General features: G+C 49.3%; 1 protein-coding gene across 3 annotated transcripts in view; it reads left to right on the forward strand.

The window, feature by feature from the left end:
* Nucleotides 1–241: 241 nt before the first annotated feature.
* Nucleotides 242–21053, forward strand: part of ZNF710 (zinc finger protein 710) — a 66796-nt gene continuing 45984 nt past the window's right edge. The window contains exon 1 of one of the 3 annotated variants that reach the window (XM_027572167.2): nt 242–368. The gene's annotated coding sequence lies outside the window, so the exon portion shown is untranslated. Of the gene's footprint in view, nt 369–704; nt 808–1541; nt 1878–21053 lie in introns of those variants that run through there. The other 2 variants (XM_027572170.2, XM_027572166.2) reach the window with 2 other exon arrangements.

Genomic DNA, 21053 nt, shown 5'->3' on the forward strand with positions numbered 1-21053 from the left:
GGCTTCCCAAGGGGGAGGGGGCGCGCAGCCCCCGGGCCCCCTTTGTGACGGGCCGGGCCCCCCATTTCCATGCGAGGTTCTGGCGCTCCCCCTCTCCCCCGCTTCAGTTAATCTTTGTTCCCCTTTTCTGCTGAGAGGAGAAAAAAAAAAAAAAGAAAGAAAGAAAAGGAGGAAAAAAGGCGTGACTTGATTTTCAAACGAAACTCCCACAGCAAACAAAACCCTTTTAGAGAAATAAGAAAGGAGGAAGAAGGAAGAAAAGAGGGAAGAAAAAAAAAGGAGAAAGAAAACCCTCCAGGCTTTCAATTTGAGTGGGAGAGTTGAACCGAAAGAAAGAGAAAGAAAGGAAGAAAAAAATCCTCTCTGCGGTAGAAAGAGAAAAGAAAACTTGGGCTGACAAGAGGGGGGTGCTGGGGGGGGTGGAAGGAAGTGAGAAAACAAAAGAGAGATAAAAGGGCTGCTTTTCTGTCTCTCTTCCTCTGCGAGCTGGGTTAGGAGGAGCTGTTTTGCATCCCTTCACGTCAGCCCTGCCTCATTCCCTTCTTCCAGGGAGGGAGAGAGAGCGAGCGAGCGAGCAGGAGGGAGAGAGAGCGAGAGAGGAGAGGGAGAGAGAGAGAGAGAGAGAGAGAGAGAGGGAGAGAAAGAGAGGAGCCGGAGGGAGGGCGGCAGGAGCAGGCGGCGGGCGCGCGTGGAGGCGGGCGGCGGGCGCGCAGCAGCAGCCCGGGCGGTGGGCAGCCAGGAGCCCCCGGCCCGGCCCCGGCCCCGGCCCGCCGAGGGCCCCAGCGCAGGAACCGCGCCCGGAGCAGGGTGAGTGTCCCGCGCGGCCCCCGGCCCCCGGCCCCGCAGCCCCGGGCGGCGCGCCGGCGGGGGCGCGGGGGGCGCGGGGGTGGGTCGAGGCGGCCGCGGCCGACCCGCCCCCCGCCTCTCCCCGGGGACGGCCGCGCGCAGGCCCGCGCCGCGCTGCAAACATGTCGTCTTTTCCTTTCACTTCCACATTCCCTCATGCCGGGGAGCTGGAGGGAGAGAGGGAGAGCCGGGGAAAGAGGGAGAGATGGCGTCTCGGGGGGGGGAGGGGGAGGGGAAGGAGGGAGGGAGCGAGCGAAAGAGGGCGAGAGCGAGGAGAGCGCGCGAATGAGAGGAGAGAGAGAGGAGAGAGAGGGAGAGAGAAGCAGAAATGAAAGGAAAGCGCCGTGGTGGCGGCGGCGGCGGCCGCGGCGGAGCGGGAGGCTGGGGAGGCTGGGGAGGCGGCGGCGGCCGCGGCGGCGGCGGCGGCGGCGGCTCCCGGGCCCGCACGTGGGTGTCTCGGCGCCCCGCGCGCTCCCCCCACACCCGGCCCGGGACTCAAAGTTTCACCCCCTCGCCGCGCCGCCCCGCCCCTGCGGCTGCCCACAAACTTTATTCTCCGGGGCGGGGGGGGGTGGTTGCTGCGCGTCCCCGCCGTCCCGGGTGGGGGGGGTGGGGGGGGTGGGGGAGGGCCGAGCGCGCCGCCGCGGAGGAGGTGGGGGGAATCGGGGCGCCCCGGAGGGCAGCCGGCGGCCGCACGTCGTGCGCTGCTGGACCCCGGCCCGGCCGGCGTCGGGGCGCCCCGGCCGGGGGACCTGTTGAAGGCGCTCGCCGGCTGGCGGGGTCCCCACGGCCTGTCCCCAGGCTCCTTAGTCTCACTTCCCCTTCCTCGTCGCCCCTCTCTGTCTCCTCGCGGTCATTTTCCTAATTGGACAGAGCTGTGGGGTGTGATCGCCGGCGTCAGACTAGGGGGCCAGGAGGCTGCCGGGTGAGCGCGGGGACCCGGGGACCGACGGGGCAGCCCCTACAAGCGCGCGGATCCCGCAGATCCGGCCCTGGTGCCACCGTCCCCCTAACTGCGGACTTGCTAACTAGTGCGTATCGGGGGTTTTTTCCAACTTGCCTTTTAAGATGACTTTTATGGTGGCTGCAACTGCTTCCCTCCAGTCTGAGCTGTAGTTTGGGAAGATTTAAGAGGCCAGGGAGGTGCTGGCGTGGGTTTTAACTAACCCGAAACGGTCCTTGGTGTATCTCTAAGCTCTGCGTTGGTTGGGGCAAAGGCAGAGCCGTAGCCTGGGTGCGTTTTCACAGGGACACTGCGAGGTGCTCGTCCTTGCCAGTCTGAGCGGTCCAGTGAGTGACCATCCTGGTGGCCCACCTTTGAGCTGCAGGCTGAGCGCCCTAACTGCTAAGAACACCCTGAGCGCCTTTTATTTCTGAGCAAAGTGGAAACTCCTAGCAGTTGTCGACCTGGAGGGGACGTAATCGGTTCCCGTGGGCGCCTGGGAAATTCACAAAAATTCCCCCACAGGTGTGCAGAGCAGGACTTTGCACCCTTGGGGGTCACCCAGCCAACTTTGAAGCTACTCTTTGAGTTCTGCCTTTGTACACGTGTAAGCAAAAACAGTCAAAGTTCGTTTCTCCCAAGTGGAGGGCTCCTGGGCCTGCATGCCTGTTGTGCTCTTATCTAGGGGCCTTCAAAGGAGCGGGTCTTATGGGAGAAGGGAAGAAAACCACCCCTAATTGTCATTAGACGTTAGAAACTGTATTTTTAGTGTTTGTGATCAAGCCATGGGCCTGTCCAGTTTTGATTTTTTGAGACCTAGTATGATTGTACCTTTCTTGTTTGCTTTAAAGTGAATATTGTTTTCTAGAGTTTTCTTGGTGGTTTTGTCCACTGGCCCATAGGCCACGTGTCACCCTGACCAAGCACCTGCCTGACCCCTAATTGGTCACCTATAGCTCCAGCTGCATCTGTGCTCCCGAAACCTGCAGGATCTGGCTTTCTCACACGAGGGCAGTGGGAGTAGAGCTGCTTTCTTTTGAGTAGGGGGAGCTGGACATTTGGGTCACATCTTCTTTCCTGCAGTCTCGCCTGGTTGCCCACCTGTCTATGGAGGGAGATGCAGTGAGTTGAAGTGAGGGCAGGTGCTCACTCTTCTCCAGGCAGATTCTTAGGTGAGTCCTTGTCCTGTGGTGTGTGGCCAACAGGCCATTTGTTCCGTTCTTGGGTCACTTCCATTCCAACCAAGCATTTCCTACCAAGGAGAATTTTTTTTTTTTTAGGATTTTATTTACTTATTTGACAGAGAGAGAGACACAGCGAGAGAGGGAACACAAGCAGGGGGAGCGGGAGAGGAAGAAGCAGGCTTCCCGCGGAGCAGGGAGCCCGATGCGGGGCTCCATCCCAGGACCCCGGGACCATGACCTGAGCCGAAGGCAGACGCTTAACGACTGAGCCACCCAGGCGCCCCCTTACCAAGGAGACTTATTTTAGTCTCGCTGTCTAGAGACAAGGCCACAGACAAGGTCTGGAAGGGTTCTTGAGCTGAAGGAAGGGAAACTAATGGGACCCCCAGAGATTTTGCACGACTTCTATTTTAGGTTTGCCTTGTAGCCCAGAGATATTTCTGTCGGAGTCTGCTTAAAAAGTTCAAGTTTGAAGTTAGAAGGGAGTAAATAAACAAAGGAGAAGTCAGGTGTATCTCGGGGGATGCTCCCCACAGGCGCCTCATCTGGCTTGCTCACCACCAGGTCCCAGACCTGGGGCTCATGTTGCTGAGTTAAGGAATCTCTGAATCTGTTGAGTCTCATGTTAATGATGGTTGATCTCAACCCTTAGACTTCAGAGCTGGAAGACACCTTAGAGATTGTCTAAGAGAAACCGAGGCAGGAGAAAAGCTCCACGCCTAGGGCCACACGCTGTTGACAGAGCCAGCATTTGAATGTTGAGCTTTCAGAGTCCATTTCCAGTGTTCTTCAGCACAAGGCCAGGGCCTCTCTTCCTGCGGGGGGTCCCGAATCAGGCTCTGTCCAAAGAGTGTGGCTCTGAGAATAAAGCCATCGGTGTATGCTACCTGCAGGGGACAGGTAAACGGAGCACCTTATTGCCCAGGTGTGTTACACACGTACTGTTCTGGAGGATTTGACAGGCCGGCGTGACTGCTAGGGGGAACCAGGACCAAAGGCCCCCCCCTTCCGTGGGGCAGCATTTTAATCATCAGGATATTCCCAAGTCACACTCAGCACTTTTGGATCTGGCATGCTTTCTTCATGCTTTGTACTTGTGTGCAATTTATTTAGGATTGGTCTGCCGAGAAGAATGGGGGTGTAGGGAAGAGCCAGAGACCTGAACTGATGTTTGTTCATGGGTCAGATCTCCTACTAGAATGTTAGCTCGTGAGGGTAGAAAGTCTTTGTTCATTGCTGAGCCCCTGTGCCCACGTGGTGGGCCCTCAATGATACTTGGTGAATAAGTGTCCTGGGCATTGGGAAAAAGACCTCCCTCCCAGAAGGAACCCGTGAGTGACACACAGAGGCGGGGATGGGAAGGTGATTGATGGGACCTGCAGAGTTTTGCAGTGAGTCATGGCTTCAAACAAGCTCTAGACAGGTAAGGCAGGAGCAGCTGGGAAGAGTCGATCCGAAATAGGTGGAGCCACGGGGTAGAGATTGTGCAAAACAATGGAGAGATCTCAAATTGCGCTGGATAGAGGGAGAATAGTAATAATCGTGTATCTGGGGCCAGGCTTGTGCTATGTGTGTGTGTATCATGTCCCTTGGTATTCCCATTTGGCAGATGGGGAAACTAGAGCATAGAGGAGTTGAGTCACTTGCTGAAGGACACAGAGCTGATCCCTGAACCTGGGCTGTCTGGCTTCAGACTTTGCCTCCCTAGAGGTGAGCACTCAGAGCTTTGGAGTTCCTCAAAAGGATGGCAGCAGAAAAACTCAAAAAGAAACTGTTGGTCTGCAGTGGAGTGAGGCTGGTCAGGGGGCGTGCTCCCTGCTCCTGATGCCGGAGCCCGCGCAGCGCTCAAAGACCGTTTACCCAAGGAAGATTCGAAGGGAGTGCTTCTTTGGGAGGCCTAACCGTTCCCCAAGTAGAGTAGCTAGTACAGATCTGGGACTATTTTGCACTTGATAAACATTTAGGAGACGTTTTTCTTTTGAAGTATGCTTTTCAACTTAAATTTTAATTGGTATGTATTTGAAACTGCTGGGAATTCTAAAGCTACAAGTATCACCGTTGGCCTTGAGGCTTCCAGAAGGTGTTTTCCACGGGTGTAAACCTTCCCTTTCTACTCGAGGACGCTGGTCCAGGCTATTACAGAGCACAACAGCTCCCCTTTTATTGACAGTGTGATTTGCCGGTCTCTGTGCTGGGCCCGACCTCATGGAGCTTGTAGTCTCCCTGGGAGACAGACACTGAACTAATAATTACACAAATACTCTTTAATTACAGTTGTTATAAACACTTCAAAGGGAAAAGTACAGAGGCCATGGGAGCTGATAATCAGGGAGCATGGAGGGGAAGAGAGGCTTTCCTGAAGAAAGGGCATTTAAACAGCCGCAGGAAGGGTGGGTGAAGAGGCTTTAGCCAGGGTGGGATAGTCCATTAACCTTGACGTAAACCTTTGCTACTCTTAAGTGGTCCGAGCACCTGCAGCATCAGCATCACGGCCCGGGAGCCTGCTAGAAATGCAGAAACTGCATTTTCACACAACTCACCTGCACGGTAAAGTCTGAGAAATGCCAAAGGAATCCAAGTACTGAACCAGGAGGTTCTCAGCTTGGCTGTGAATGAGTGGGGTGGCCACTGGGAAAGTCACTTCTCTGGTTAATTAGGGAATTAGATCATTTCGTGAGTTCCTTCTGGCTTCTGTCATCTTTGGCTTTTGCTGGTTTGCGCTGTTTCCAAGCTTATTAAGAGTGAGGGCCCGGGCGTCTGCAGCATCCGCCTCTGCGGGGCCTTGGGTGGGGGTGCCCAGCAAGCACGGGGTCTGTGCAGTGGCCTGGCTTCAGTAGATGCTGCACAGCGGCCCGACCTTTGGGGAGCTTTGGGGAAGGATCAGAATAATTCGCAAAGAGCAGGTAGAGCTTTATTGCACACTGAGAGATTGTCTTAAGGTGACCCAGGGAGGATTTGGCCTGAATCGAGAGCAAAACGGGCAAGGGTCAGAAGGGCTTTGGGGAAGAAAGGTGTAACATTTCTGCCAAAAGCGGAACCTGAAACGGGGCTGTTGCTCAATAGTCCATTGCTTGTGAACATGAGACTTGAAGCGTTGCCACAGAGTTTCGCGCCTGAGATCCTCACATCAGTGTGGAGAGGACCAGAGGGCTGAGAGTGGTCCTTGAGCCTTGCAGTGTGGGGCGTGGGGAGGCGAGGGGGTACTTGAGTTCACATGCAGCTGTGCAGAGTGTTATGGGGATGTGTGTGCACTTTGCTGGGGAGAGGACCCATAGCTCTTGCCAGCCTCAAAGGGGTCTGTGGCTTCCCCGAACTATAGGGCAGATGCCTTTTTGAACTAATCTCACCCAACTCTCTTAATGACACAGCACTTACTAGGGACCAGGCACCATTGTAAGCACTTTCCATATTATCTGGTCATTTAGGTTGAATAACTTTCCGGAGGTCAAGTGTCAAAACCAGGCCTGGCGCCGGATGGGTGGGCCCCAGGGCGTCCCTGCTCGCAAAGCCTCACTTCGTTAACAGGGCCGGTGGGACTAGGGGAGAACTCCTTTGGTAGGACAGAAATGGAGATTACGGAGGCCCCTACGATTACAAGTTATGTGTCTCCCAGTTAGTTGCTCATGCATAAAACAGAAAGGTTTTTCCCGAGGAAACAGGTTACCCATTGCACCAGGTTGCCGGGCTAGCCCATGAGAGCCTGTGTCACTGTTGGGCCCAACTCGTTTTTGTTTGCTCAAAAAAAAAAAAAAAAAAGAAGAAGAAAAGAAAAGAAAAAATTAAAAAAGACGGCCGCAGTACTGCAGGCTAAATTAAAAATTCTAGCATTGGGCAGGAGATCCTTGAAGACGTGCACTGTCGAATAGAGGGTGAGGCGGGGGCAAGAGATTGGGGTAGATTCCTAAAGGGGGATTAAAGGTTGTGACAAGCCAAAGCAGGGCCAAAAACCTATGTCGAATCAGCAGCTTCAAAAGGTAAAATGACTGGTTCTTATTATGTACTAATTAATGTGTGTAGCTCGCAGACCTGACCCTTCCCCCATCCCCAAGTGCGTTACCCCCAAGGACAGAGGCCTTTTGTTTTCTCTTTAATTCATTTCTGTAATATGTGAATTTTTATCAGTATATATTATCTTTATAATCTATATATTTATAAATGGAGTAAAAAGACTATTAGAAGTGGGTTGACCTCTAGGGGGGTTTTAATTCTGTCTTCTGCAACCGTCACGGTAAAGGCGTTTCTGATATTACACCTATATGCTCTATTGTGTGTATATTTGGGGAGTACTGAGAGGTGTTGGAATTGTGAGGATTTTCAATGCAGTGGGAAGCTGAGAATGGGGGATCATGTTTGTGGCCATACCGCTTTCCCTTTCTTCCTTCTGTGTCCCCAGTGTGTAATAAGTAGGGGATCAAAATCCGGTAAGAATGATCACCACCGAAATCAGGAATGTCCACGCTCCAGATTTACGCGGGACACTAACTTCTGTGATGACTCTTGGTTGTGTGTGGTTTGTCTTCTGGGTGGTGTCTGAACGCCATCCATGACGCCATCCTGTTCCCAGTAGGGCAGCCATGGAATGGGCTATCCTGTGTGCGTTCGGTAAAAAACAAGAGCCAAACCTCAGTGGCGGTTTTGTGCACCATGTCACAACGTCCTCACAAGGACCACATCCACGCCGGCCTCTTGAAGAGCATCAGGTACCCTTTGGAGGCTGGTGCTGCTGGTAGGCTAACCCCACCCTGTGATGTTTGATCCTGGGGCCCCCGGAGCTTACATGCCTCACCTCCCGTCACTAGCCACAGACCACGAGTTCACTGTGGACTTGCCATTACCTGAAAGCAGGTGGCCTTTGAAATTCAGAATTCTTCCCATCCCCCACCACTGCCCAGCCCCTCCTAGAAACACCCCTGCCCCAAGCTGGGAAGCCTATGCCTACCACTGGGGGAGCATGGCTGCCATCGGTCCCAGTCCTAGATCCCTGTATCCTGCCCCCAGCTGCCTCCCTAGGCCTGAGCATCCCACATCCTCCTTTGGCCCTGCCTCTCCCCAACTCCCGTATCACTCTCTCCCCCCTAGGACTTTACAGAGAAGAGTTCACCCTTTCTGTCCCTGCTTCTTCTCTCCAGCTCTGAAACAGCAGAGTATTTCACTCCCCATTCCTACCTGTGTTTGCAGAGGCCCCTGGCCCACCCCCTAATCACACCTGGCAGTCCGTTTTGGGGCCTCTACTCGCCTGACTTCTCCGTAGCAGATACTGTCGTGGAGGGTGTTGGCTTGTCACTCTGGGCACTCTTCCTACGTCTCTGATCCTACTGTTTTCTGCCATTCCCTCCTCTCCTAGCTACACTTTGGTGCCTCAGCCAGGGTTCTCTGCTGCCCGTTTCCCTTCCATGGCTCTGGTTTCGGACTCTTGTCTTATGTCCCCGTCTCCGTGTATCCTGTAAACAGTCCAGAGCTGGGTTGACATTGGTTATAGTTTCAGATATATATGGATTTCTTTCTACCATCTTATTTTGTGCTTTCTGTTTCTTCTTTTTTTGATTCTCTGTCCACTCTTTAATTTTTTAAAGACTTTATTTTTCAGTAATCTCTACATCCATCATGGGGCTCAAACCCACCACCCCAAGATCAAGTGTCGCACACTCCACTGACTGACTGAGCCATCCAGGCGCCCCTGTTCATTTTTTTAAATTGATTAAGAGGTGTTTTTTTTCTTTTCTTTCCTTCATTCTGTTTTTTCCTCTACTGCTTTGCAGCTTACACACTCTGTTTCTATTCTTTTGACGCATGCAGACTGCAGAAGTTAGTTGGTGTCTGTATCTTTTCTTAAATAATGCAAGGACCTTGGAATGCTTTATATAAAGTCACCGTTGTGACACATTGAGTTGTCACACAGTGGTTTAGATGCATCTTATTTTGCTCTTCAGTTCCACAAATTAGGCATTTATTTATTTATTTATTTATTTAAAGAGAGGGAGAGGGGAGGGGCAGAAGGAGAGGGAGCCAACTCCACATCCAGCACAGAACCCGACGTGGGGCTCGATCTCAGGACCCTGAGATCATGACCTGACTTGAAATCAAGAGTCAGACGCTTGGGCGCGTGGGTGGCTCAGTCACTTAAGCGACTGCTTTTGGCTCAGGCTGTGATCCTGGAGTCCTGGGATTGAGTCCCACATTGGGCTCCTGGCTCAGCGGAAAGCCTGCTTCTCCCTCTGACCCTCTGCCCTCTCCTGCTGTTTCTCACTCTCTCTCTCTCTCTCTCTCTCTCAAATAAATAAATAAAATCTAAAAAAACAAAAGCGTCAGACGCTTAACTGACTGAGCCACTCGGGTGCCCCAAGCATTTATTTTTAATGTCCTGTGTGGTTAACCTTTGCTTTGATTATTTTCCACCTATCTTCCATTTTGTTTCCTGATTTCTCCTTGCATCGAAGACCTACTTTCTATGATCAGAACAGCATGTGGTGAAGATCTTTTAGGCATAAACTTTTCAGTTTCTGTTTGGCTAAAATTGTATGTCATCCTTGTTGTCAAAGTATTGTTTTAGTGGGTATAAAACATTAGCTTGATAGTTATTTTCTCTTGAGTATTTAAGGATCATATTCCAGAGGCGCCTGGGTGGCTCCGTCGGTTGAGCATCCAACTCTTGATTTTGGCTCCGGTCGTGATCTCAGGGTCCTGAGATTTGGGTCCAGGCTCAGCGCAGAGCTTGCTTGTCCCTCCACTCTCCCCCTGCTTGTCCACGAGCTCTCGCTCTCTCTCTCTCTCTCTCCAAAATAAACAAATAAAATCTTTTTAAAAATAAAATATAGTATTCCATTGTCTTCTGGTCAGGTGTTGATGTTGAGAAACTGGTAGCACAATTATTGTTCTTCTTAAGTAATATCTTCTGCCTGGTTGTTGTTGGGGGGGGTGCATGTGTGTGCATGCGTGTGTGTGAGTGTGCGCGTGCGCACACATGCACGCTCATTTGTATGTTTTGCAGTTCATGATTATTTACTTAGGAGTGGATTTGAATTTATTCGGCTAAGGATTCATTGGGCTTCCTGAAACCAAAGATAGGTGACTTTTATCAGTTCTAGAGGATTTTCAGTGGTTATCTCTTGGAATATTGTCTCTCCATCATTATCTCTGTCTGGTCTCTCTCTTGGGAACTCCAGTTAGATGTATGGTAGGTCTTACTCTCTCCTTTATGTTTCTTAACTTCCATTTCATTTTCAGTCTTTTGGTTTTCTGTAATGTTTTCTGGATAATATCTCACTTGTCTTCCAGCTCACTAATTCTTTAGTTATCTCTAATCTTCTGTTTAGTCCTTCCACAGAAGTATGTTTAGTATCAATATTAACTCACAAATTTTAATATATTGGATATGTTTTCACTGCACTTATTATTTTTGATGTGCATCCTTGGAGTTTTTAACCTGGATGATTATATTTTTTATTTCTGTTTCTATTTTATCCTTTTCCGAGGATGCATGGTGGTTTGTGTTTTTTTTAAATAATCTCTTGATTCCTTCCTTGTGTTTTTAATTCCCCATTTTTTTATTAATCACATTAAACATACTTATTTTTGGATTCTGTACCCAATAATTCCAGTCCCTGAAGTGTTTGCAGGCACAGTTCTGTCATACGATGCTTCCGCTCATTCCCACTCTTGAGGGCTTGCTCCCTATGTGTCTGATGATTTTTGGTTTTGTTTTTAAGATTTATTTATTTGAGAGAGAGAGAGAGAGTGAGCACTCGTGAGGGAGGGAGGAGCAGAGGGAGAGAGAATCCTCAAGCAGACTCCCCGCTGAGCACGGAGCCCAAGGCGAGGCTCCATCTCGAGACCCTGAGATCATGACCCGAGCCAAAATCAAGAGTCACATGCTTAACCAAGTGAGCCACAAGGTGCCCCTGCATGTGTTTCATGATTTTTTTTATTTTTTTTAAAGATTTTATTTATTTATTTGAGAGAGAGAATGAGAGATAGAAAGCACGAGAGGGAAGAGGGTCAGAGGGAGAAGCAGACTCCCTGCTGAGCAGGGAGCCCGATGTGGGACCCGATCCCGGGACTCCAGGATCATGACCTGAGCCGAAGGCAGTCGCTTAACCAACTGAGCCATCCAGGCGCCCTGTTTCATGATTTTTGATTGTGAATTTATGATTGTTAGAATTCTATCTGTGAGAATTCTTTGAAGTATGGGATGAGAGTACATTCTTTCACAGAGGACATGTTGCTTTCTGCCAGACACCTAAAGGCCCGTCAGATGGGTCCATTTATTTGTAATTCTTAGTGTGCCGTTTTGAGGGCCTGGCAATGACCACAGATCCTCAGAGGAGCCTTTTTTTTGAAAGTCCACCCACAGCTAACATGAAGCCAGATTACTTCCTTCCTGACTATGTAGGACCAGATACCCCACTTAGTCTCATTGTTCCCCTATTGGCAAATACTTTCTCCCCATATTTGGAAAAGTCCTGGTCATGCCAGGCCCAATTAAAGGCTACGTATCTTCTGAGCCTTCCCCATGCCATCCCTTGCAGAATTGACCTGTTCTTCCACATCTATTGGCCACTGTTGCCTTACCTCTTAGTCTGTAGGTGTGTACGTCTAGACCCCACATTGGATTCTGAGCTTCTTGAAAGCTCGGAGCTGTGTCATTTATTTCTAGAGCCCCAGTGCCTGATTCACTGTTGGGCAGAGTAGTTGCTTAATAGATACCTATTGATTGAGCAGAATTTATGGCAAAATCAATTCTTCTCTTCTTCTTGGATAGTAATTTAAAAAAAAAAAAAAAAAGTCCAAGCTCAAGCCTTGCCTATAATCTTAGACAAGTCCAGTTCACCTTTTTGGACCTCAGTGTCCTTAGCTGTAAAATGAAGGGATGCTTCTGAGATCTACACTTGTTCTAAGATGCTGAGATTCAGCACAGTTTGCATGATTGTCAGTCACGGTAACATGGATCAACTCTTGGCTCACAGATGGAATGAAGGGATATGAGGGCCATGGAGAGAAAGAGAATGATTTGAGGCAGCTGAGCAGGATTTGGAAGAGAAAAAGAGAAGGGACTCAGAGGTAAATTAATGGTAATTTGATATGAAAGAAAGATAGCATTTTTAAAAAATTTGTGACGAGATGACAACTTGATGACTTTCTAAAAAAAATGAACCAATTATAACACAATAAATTTCAGATGGCTTAAAGATGGTAAATATAAAAAAAAATGAACCCAGGAAATACTAGGGCTTAAAACCCAGAAGCCATAAAAGAAAAGATTGATGTAATTATACACAAGTAAAAAATTTCTGTGTGGCTAAAATCATCATATATGGAATCAAAAGAGTCTCCTAGTTCTCAAAACTGGAGAACATTTTTGCAACATAGGTCATAGATAGAGCTGGTTTCCTTAATATCTAAAGAGCTCCTGCAAATCATTAAGAAAAAGACAGTCAGCTCAACTGTTTTTATGTTTTATGTCATCTTTTTTTCAAGTAGCTCTAGGCCCAACGTAGGGCTCGAATTCGTGACCCCGAGATCCAGAGTCTCAGGCTTCACTAATGGAGCCTAATAATTCCAGTCCCTGAAGCGTTTGCAGGAACAGTTCTGTCATACGATGCTTCCGCTCATTCCCACTCTTGAGGGCTTGCTTCCTATGTGTTCCATGATTTTTGTTTTTGTCTTAGGATTTAAAATAGGCTAAGAACATGGACAGTTCACAGAAAAGGAAATACAAATGGTTCTTAACCTTGTAAGAACATGTTCAGCCCACTACTAATTAGAGAGATGCAAGTTAACTCTGGAGAAGTCACAGTAGGAACAGATACTCTCATAATTGTCGATAGAGTGCACATTATATAGTGAGGATTTTGACGGTGTTTATTAAAATCCAAAGTGCACAAGCAATTCCAGTTCTGGGAATTTTTCTCACAGGTGTGTGGCATAACATGCAAAATGAGCATTTTTCAAGATGGTTCATTGCATCATTGCTTGTAAAAGCAAAAAGCAAAAAAAGAAAGAAAGAAGAGAAAACTTTAATGTCCACCAGGAGGGAACTGGTAAATAAATTGTCCCATGATCATACAATGTCATTCTGGGCAGCTGTAAAAAAAGGTGAAAGCTCCCCGTGTGTCAATGTGGTCGGTCGATGTGGTCCTGGTCACTGAGATGTTTTCTTAAGTGACAGAGGACGGGACAGAATGCCTGGCTATGCAATAGCTCTGCAAGGTTACTTTTTCTACATTTTGAATCTTATGCCTTATGTGAATATCCTGCCCAACAACAACAACAAAAAAAGTATTTTTTAAAGAAGGAAGTTAGGGAGGGAAGAAGAATCTCACCTTTGCTCTGCATTTTCACACAGGGCATCTTAGTTACTCCCCTCAGCAACCCCCAGTGAGGTTACCATTTTTATAGACCGAGAAACTGAAGCTGAAATGACTTGCTCAAGTTCATGGAGAGAGCCTTGGAAACTTGCATTGAATCCAGTTACCACTCCAGAACCACTGGGCTCCTGTCCGTAGATAAGTTTTTGTTTTGTTTTGTTTAGATTTTATTTATTTGACAGAGAGAGGTAGCGAGAGAGGGAACGCGAGCAGGGGGAGTGGGCAGAGGGAGAAGCAGGCTTCCCGCGGAGCAGGGAGACCGATGCGGGGCTCGATCCCAGGGATCATGACCTGAGCCGAAGGCAGACGCCTAACCACTGAGCCACCCAGGCGCCCCGATAAGTTTTTTTTTTTTCCTTGTTTTTCTTCCCTTATTTTTAACTGACATCCCATTGGTCAAAGACCAGTGGTTGTACGCCATGGCCAAAGGCCCACCCCTCCCAAGGGAGTGAGTCTAAGTTCTGTCCCACCTCCCTCAGCTGGCTTGCTGGCTCACAAATGCCTATGGGGCAAAGCTCAGGTAGTAGGTGGTAGAGCCAGCCCAGAGCCCAGCCAGCCACATCAGACACAATGAGGAGGATTAGGGATGGGCTTTGCAGTCCTACCTTTGAAGTTCCCAGCTTTTATCAGAGTGTCTGAACCTTAACATTATTTCAAGGGAGCTTTTATTACTGTCTGTGAACTGGCCTCAGGTAGGTACCAGCTGCTGCCAGGTGCAGGGAACACTTCCTGGTGCCTGAAGCGGGGGCTTTGACTTTGTTATATGGTGGAGAAGTTTCTAGGGCTAAAGGCACTTGGTACGTAGAAGATTCTGGAAGAATAATTTTCTGTTTCTATTTTTCTATCCAAAGGTGCAATTGGATGGCATCCCTTTAATTAAAGGGAAGGAAAAGTGCTTGCTTGCTTGCTTCTTTTTCTTTTCTTTTCTTTTTTTCTTTTTTCTGTCTCACAAAAGCACCTCCTATGCTGTTTTCTTTCTTTCTTTTTTTTTTTTTTTAAGATTTTATTTATTTATTTGACAGAGAGAGAGACACAGCGAGAGAGGGAACACAAGCAGGGGGAGTGGGAGAGGGAGAAGCAGGCTTCCCGCCAAGCAGGGAGCCCGATGTGGGGCTCGATCCCAGGACCCTGGGATCACGACCCGAGCCGAAGGCAGCCGCTTAACAACTGAGCCACCCAGGCGCCCCTCCTATGCTGTTTTCAAAGTAGAGTATTGACGGCTTCTTTTTTGTCAAGGAGAAATGCTGTAGGAGAACAAAGCTAAAGGTGTTGGCCATATATAATACGAGACTGTAATTTATAGGTACAGCTTCACCCGGGGGAAGAATTTGATGTCTTTAGGAGATACAAGATCATCCAGCACCACCTGTCCTCGTGTGTGGCGTCGTATTTATTTTCCGAGTTGGAGTCATCATTTCTTAAGAAAGAGGCAGAGTCCTTTGGGGCCGAGGAATGCTAATGGGGGTAAGAAGTGTTCAGGATCCGTGGGCCTGAGCCGGCATGTCCAACTCCCTGTCGCAGGGCTACTTGGCATCTTTACAAGGGATGCATCCTAATGACCCACGCTGTCCATTTTTGTTTGTTTGGCTGGTGGATGTGAAAGTGCCTTAAACGTCACAGAGCTGTCCCCGTGTAAAGTTTGCTGAATGCATGAACCGGTAGGAGGCACCCAGTGTACGTTCCTCAAGTGAATACATTTTGATATTAGAGGTGGACTTTAAAACTTTTGATCATAAAGAGGACTGGAGAAATTTAGATGTCTGCCATTATTCCTCCTTGGGTTTTCCTGACCCTTGAATAATTAAGACCATCCTCCGTGGAATTTTTCCTTCCTTGGGCTCTAGGTCATCTCTGTTAGGCAAAGGCCAACTTCTGTAAATGGTGAGCTGAGTACTCTTAATGCCCTCCCGAGTGTTCCAGTCCATTATCTGCCTATGTTCTAGCTCATTCTCCAGAAAAACTTCTAGGTAACATCTAAATTTAGTAACAGCTAAATTCTTTTGTTTCAGTTACAGAGCTTGTCAGAATTTGTCTTCCAAACCCCAATTTTATTTTATTTTATTTTGTTTTTTTGAGAGAATGCACGTGTGTGAGCAGAGGGGAAGGGCAGAGTGAGAGGGAGAGAGAGAATCCCAAGCAGACTCCACTCCCAGAGCAGAACCACCGCCCCCCCCCTTTGCTCAATCTCATGACTCTGAGATCATGACTCGACCTGAAATCAAGAGTTCGACCCTTCACCGACTGAGCCACCCAGGCGCCCTCAAACCCCCATTTTAGAGCTTTTATACCTTGGTTGTAAAGATTGATTCCCTATCACCAGGTAGATTAGCCAGTCTCAGCTTAGGAACTGGCCTTTTTTTTTCTCCCTCTCTCTCCTTTTTGAATTTACTGTCTAAAGAGGCAGCTATTGTCCCGTCCTCCACGAAGGACAAAAGAAATGTTTGTTTTGCCTTTTTGTACCTTGGCTCCGCTGCTTGCTCTCCTTTCCCTCTCCCAGTGGCAATTATCTGAAGGACCTGGACAGAGAAGTTGGGTTCTGAGTATTCTGGGGGGGTTGGCTTTCTGCTTATGATTCTCACCCTGTCTGCACTCACTCCGGCCTCCCAGAGATTTTAATTCATCTTTGCTGGAAACCACCCCTTAGTTCTTGAAAATATTCTTAGGTGATTTTAAGATGTCTCTGTTCAGTTTTGTTTTGTTTTTTGTTTGTTTGTTTTCCAAATCCAGTTCAGGTTTGAATGTCCAAGGAATGAACAGTCTCTTGGCTCTTGGATCTCTTCCTTTTGTTTTTTAGAAAATAGATTTTATTGATTTTTTTTCTTGTTACAAAGAGATTTATGCTCTTTGCAGAAAATTTAGGAAATATAAACAAGCAAAAAGAAAACAAAACCCTTCTGTAATTATTAATATTTCAGTATATTATATGCCCTTCCAGCCTATATTTTTTTAATTAAAATGAGATCATACCGTGTGTACCTTCATGTTACTTTTTTTTTTCCTTAACAATTTGTGATTAAAATTTCCATGGAGTTAGATCTCTTCCTCCAAGTCACTATATTATTTAGTTTTTTTTTTAAGATTTTATTTGTTTATTAGAGAGAGAGAGAGAGCACACATAAGCAGGGGGAAGGGGCAGAGGGAGAGGGAGAAGCAGACTCCCCACCAAGCAGGGAACCCTCTGTGGGGCTCAATCCCAGGACCCCCAGACCATGGCCACACTGAGGGCAGACGCTTAACCAACTGAGCCACCCAGGTGCCCCTATTTTTTTTTTCTTTTTAAAGATTTTATTTATTTATTTGAGAGAGAGAGAGCATGAGAGAGAGCATGAGAGGGAAGAGGGTCAGAGGGAGAAGCAGACTCCCCGCCGAGCAGGGAGCCCGATGCGGGACTCGATCCCGGGACTCCAGGATCATGACCCGAGCCGAAGGCAGCCGCTCAACCAACTGAGCCACCCAGGCGCCCCCTATTTTTTTTTTTAAGTTTTGATTCCAGTAGAGTTAACATACAGTGTTGCATTAGTTTCAGGTGTGAAGTATAGTGATCCAACACTCCCATACACCTCCCAAGCTCATCGCCCCCAGCTCCTTTAAAGGGCTGCATAATACTCTTTCAAACAGAAGGACCATAATATAGTTAAGCAGCCCTTCCTACATTTCCAGTATTTCCTCTTTCTCTGTCTTCTGAGGAACGCTGTGGTGAACATCCTTGGGTATTTTTGCCCACAGCCTTGATCATTCCTTGGGATCCGTTTCTAGAAGGGAATCCCTGTGCCACGGACACATTCTAAAGGCTCTTGATTCAGATGGTTAAACGGCTCTCCAGAAAGGTTATATCGTATTTTCTTACTCCTTTTGGGTAAATCCAAAGTCCTTTTCTTTTAAACCCTAGCTGTGTGTTTCTTGGACATCACTTTTCCAAATGTTGAGCACCTGCTGTGGTAGAGAGTCCGTGGCCGGGGAGAGGCCTGAGCTGAGCTGTGAGAGAGAACGTCCCATCCTTGCCCCTTGGCTCGCCGTGCGACTCAAGGGCTGAGTCTCCTCTGACTGCAGGCGGCTGGGCAGGCCTTTGGCTCCCCAGGGAAACCTCAAAGTGCCCATCCTTAGAACGCCCAGGACGGTGCTGGCTTTGAGGGCTCCAGAGTCTCTTGGGGAACTTTGACAGTCTTTTTTCCAAGAGGATGCTCGTAGAGCAAACATCCCACCCTAAGGCCAGAGACTAAGGCTGTTCCTCCCGACCTGGGTTGGGGTTTGGGCTTGCAGGTCAGGGGGATTTTCTGTCCCCGCTCCGGGGAGGGGGGAGTGCATCTGCCCAGACCTTCAGCCCCACCAGCCAGCCTGACTCCTCCACCCACCACGACTGCCTTGGCCGGGGCAAGAGGGGGACAGCAGGGAAGCTTGATGGAATGACTGAGGAAGTAACAGTTGCTTAGGCTAAATCAGGCCTTCCTGTTCCAGCTCCACACTCCGTCTTCCTCCTTTTCGGCTCTCTTCCTCCTGCATGTCAGCGTGTTCTTTATGGTAGTTTTGGTCGGTGTGGCCTCTGAGGGCCTTCCCTGCTTCTTAGCTTCCCTCTTTCCTCTACTCCGCCAGGGACACCTAGGCTGGTGCCCACCTCCCAGATCTGACACATCCAAGCATGTCACCGCTCCTTCCCCGCACCCGCTCTGCTCCGGTTCCTGGCCCCCCTTCACCCTCCTTTCCCAGGCCTGATGGGAAGGCCGCAGGGGCTCCTGGAGGACCAGGCTGCTCCTCTCCTAACCGGAGACACAGCATGCCAGCTACTGCCCGTTGGGTTCCAAAAAACAAAAACACAAAACCCAGCCCCCTGAGATGAGGGACGGACGTTTCAGTTTCTCCGAGCCTGTGCTGGAAATGAGAGGCGCGGGCTGGGAGACGAAGGCTGGAGGTTTCCCCTGGGGTGGGCTTTGTTTAAAATTTAATGTGCTCTTCCTTTCCCTCGGTGCACCAGCGATGGCTTCTAGCGCCTTTGTCATTGTAGCCCCGTTATCTGTCTGGTGGATGAGATCTCTTACCTGTCTGGTCCTGCCTTGCGTCCCTGAATGGCCCATCACCATCCTACCCCCCCATTTGTGACGTGTTGGCTGGATCCCTTTCTGCCACCTTACATAGAATGAAACTTACCCTTTGCTTCTTAGCCAGTTAAGACCTGGGGAAGACGAGGGTCCACTGTCAATGGTGTTAGACCCGCCAAAGGCACAAGCAGTGGGCACCTTTAGTGCCCTGATAGAGGGGGTGTGGAACCCTGTCCTTAGCAGTGGGGAGAGTGCTGGGTCCCAGGGTGGGGGGGTCCTGGCTCGGGGTAGCCTGAGACAAGGTCACCAGGCTCATGGGTTTGCTCTCCTGTGTGTTCCAGCTTCTGCCCTGGCACCTTCTTGGCCCTGGGGAACTCTGTAGGACAGAAACTGTTTTCAGTTTGGAAACAGGGAGCTGCTCTTTGCCCCACAAGCTCCCCACAGAAGTGGGCTCTGAGACACAGGGGAGGATGTCCCTTTAAGCCATAGGACTCAGGTTCACGGGAACCATAGCTTTGCATCTTGGCTTACCATCTCCCAGTCCTGACGAGGCACAGCCTTCCCGACCAAGCCTTGGTTTCATGGCCTGTGAAATGGGTTTATGAGCCTACTTTTATAGCTGTGCTCTCTGAGGGGTAACACGTGGTTATCATTATTACCTGTGTACCACAGGGCTGTCAAGTCAATTCAGGATGGAAGAGCCATCCTGAATTCTCGTTTCTCCTACAAATCTCCTTACTCATCTCTTTATTCACTTGTTAGAGCAGCAAACATTTGCCAAGTACCTACCATGTGCCAAACTCTGTGACATAAAGGGAAATGACAGGGCTTTTGTCCCCAGTGAGCCCTTAGCCAGAAGGAATACTGGATATGCAAACAAGAGCACAGGAAGTTAGGAATATGGTGGGGGCAGGGGTGTATGCAGAGAAGACTGCCTGGTGGAGGTGGTCTTTAGGGGAGTCTCAGCAGGCAAGGGGAGCAGGAACATTCCACTGGGTACTGGAACATGCCAAGGCAGAAAGAACCGGCACATTTGAAGACTCAGTGGTGGTTTGGTGTGGATGGGAGGTAGGATGTGTAGGTGAGATGGTAGAAGATGGGGCTGGAGGTGTAGGGAGGGGCTGATCTGGGAATGTGTCCAAAGGCTTGGACTTAATCCAGAGGCTAGGCAGAGCCCCCGTGGGCTCTGAGCAAAGAAGCAACATGACAGATCACTGCCATAAACCAGGGGACTTGGGACTTGTGTTGTTGTTAACTTCATGTGGGGAAATCCCCTTGGAAACGTTGATCCGAGAGTGGAGAAACCCCTCAGAGGAATAAATATAGCACTTGTGCTTGAATTGCTTCTCATTTCACCTAAAATTTCAGCTTTGCACCAGTTGTTTACAGATAATTTACAAAAGTACATTTTCTATGCTTGATTGTATTTCTTAAAACTCACGAAGAAATAATCCCAAGTAAAATTTTTCCACCAGGGTGTGTTCCTAATACATATTTATAGTTACCAAATTGACTTGAGAATGTAGGAAGATCTTTTGAAATGTTGCATGAGTGCATGAGATCTTCAGGCTGGGTTTCCCTGAAGCTTGGCAAGAGAAAGAAAAAGAAAACCAGTGTTTGTTGAGCGAGCACCTGCTCCGGGCCAATCACAGGGCTAGACTCTTTTTATTCAATAACCCTGCAAGAAACAGTATTCCGGACTCATTTTAGAGGCAGAGAAGCAGGTTCACAAAGGTGGCCACTTTCCCATGGCCTTGTCCCTGTAAGGGATGGTAGGGGGGTTTGAACCCAGGTGTGACTGAGTCCAGAGTTCACACTCCATCCATCGAACCACTCTGCCACCCAAACCCTAGGACACACCAGAACAGTAAAGCAGGAGATACAGAGGTGGGCCAGATGAGCCACTGGAGAGCCTGCTAACTTCTAGATAAAAATTAGACCAAAAACACGAGTTCACTCCCACTCTCCCTCTGTAAGTTCTTCTGCTGGCTGACGTGCTGAGAACACCCTTTCCAAAGGGTGATGGCTCCAAGTCGTGTCGACCCGCTGTGTAGACACCACACAGAGCAGAGGGCAGGAAGTTGGGGTCTGCAGGCAGCATCAGGCTTAAACATAGACATGCTTGAAGGTCACTGCTCAGAACATCCAAGGTGATGGGCAGAGCTCTGCCTGGACGTAGGAAGCCAGAGGGACAGCAAGGGCGGCTGGGGGGTCGGGGTGCAGGGTTTATAGAGAAAGGATGTCTGTGGCTTTTTTCCCTGGTGGCATCACGAGACCCTCCCACACCCCTTACCTGAGCTATACCCAGGTAGTGAGCGTCCCCCAGAGACAAGACACCGCTGGGAGCTGGACACACACCCGCATCTCTCTGCCCACCGCTGCACTGCTTTTGGCCCTTGCTGTCTTTACTTGGCCACCTTAATACGTTCCCCGAGGGGAAGGGCATCTCCGTCAGGATTCTCTTCCTCGGCTTTCTAAGTGTGTCCTCCCTATGACGCAGGTGGCCCTAGACTACCCACCAGACTGGGCAGGGGCTCTTTGGAAGCCAGTCGAGACACCTGAGGGACCTCCTGTCTCCCCTTCCTCCCCAACATGCTTTTCTGAAACCCTCCTTCCTGCCGCTGTCTTCCGGTGCAGAGGGTGTGGGTCAGTGGGAATGGAGGGCAGGGAAACAGGAGAAAGA

The sequence above is a fragment of the Zalophus californianus genome, chromosome 6 (assembly GCF_009762305.2).
Source record: "Zalophus californianus isolate mZalCal1 chromosome 6, mZalCal1.pri.v2, whole genome shotgun sequence".
NCBI lineage: Eukaryota > Metazoa > Chordata > Mammalia > Carnivora > Otariidae > Zalophus > Zalophus californianus.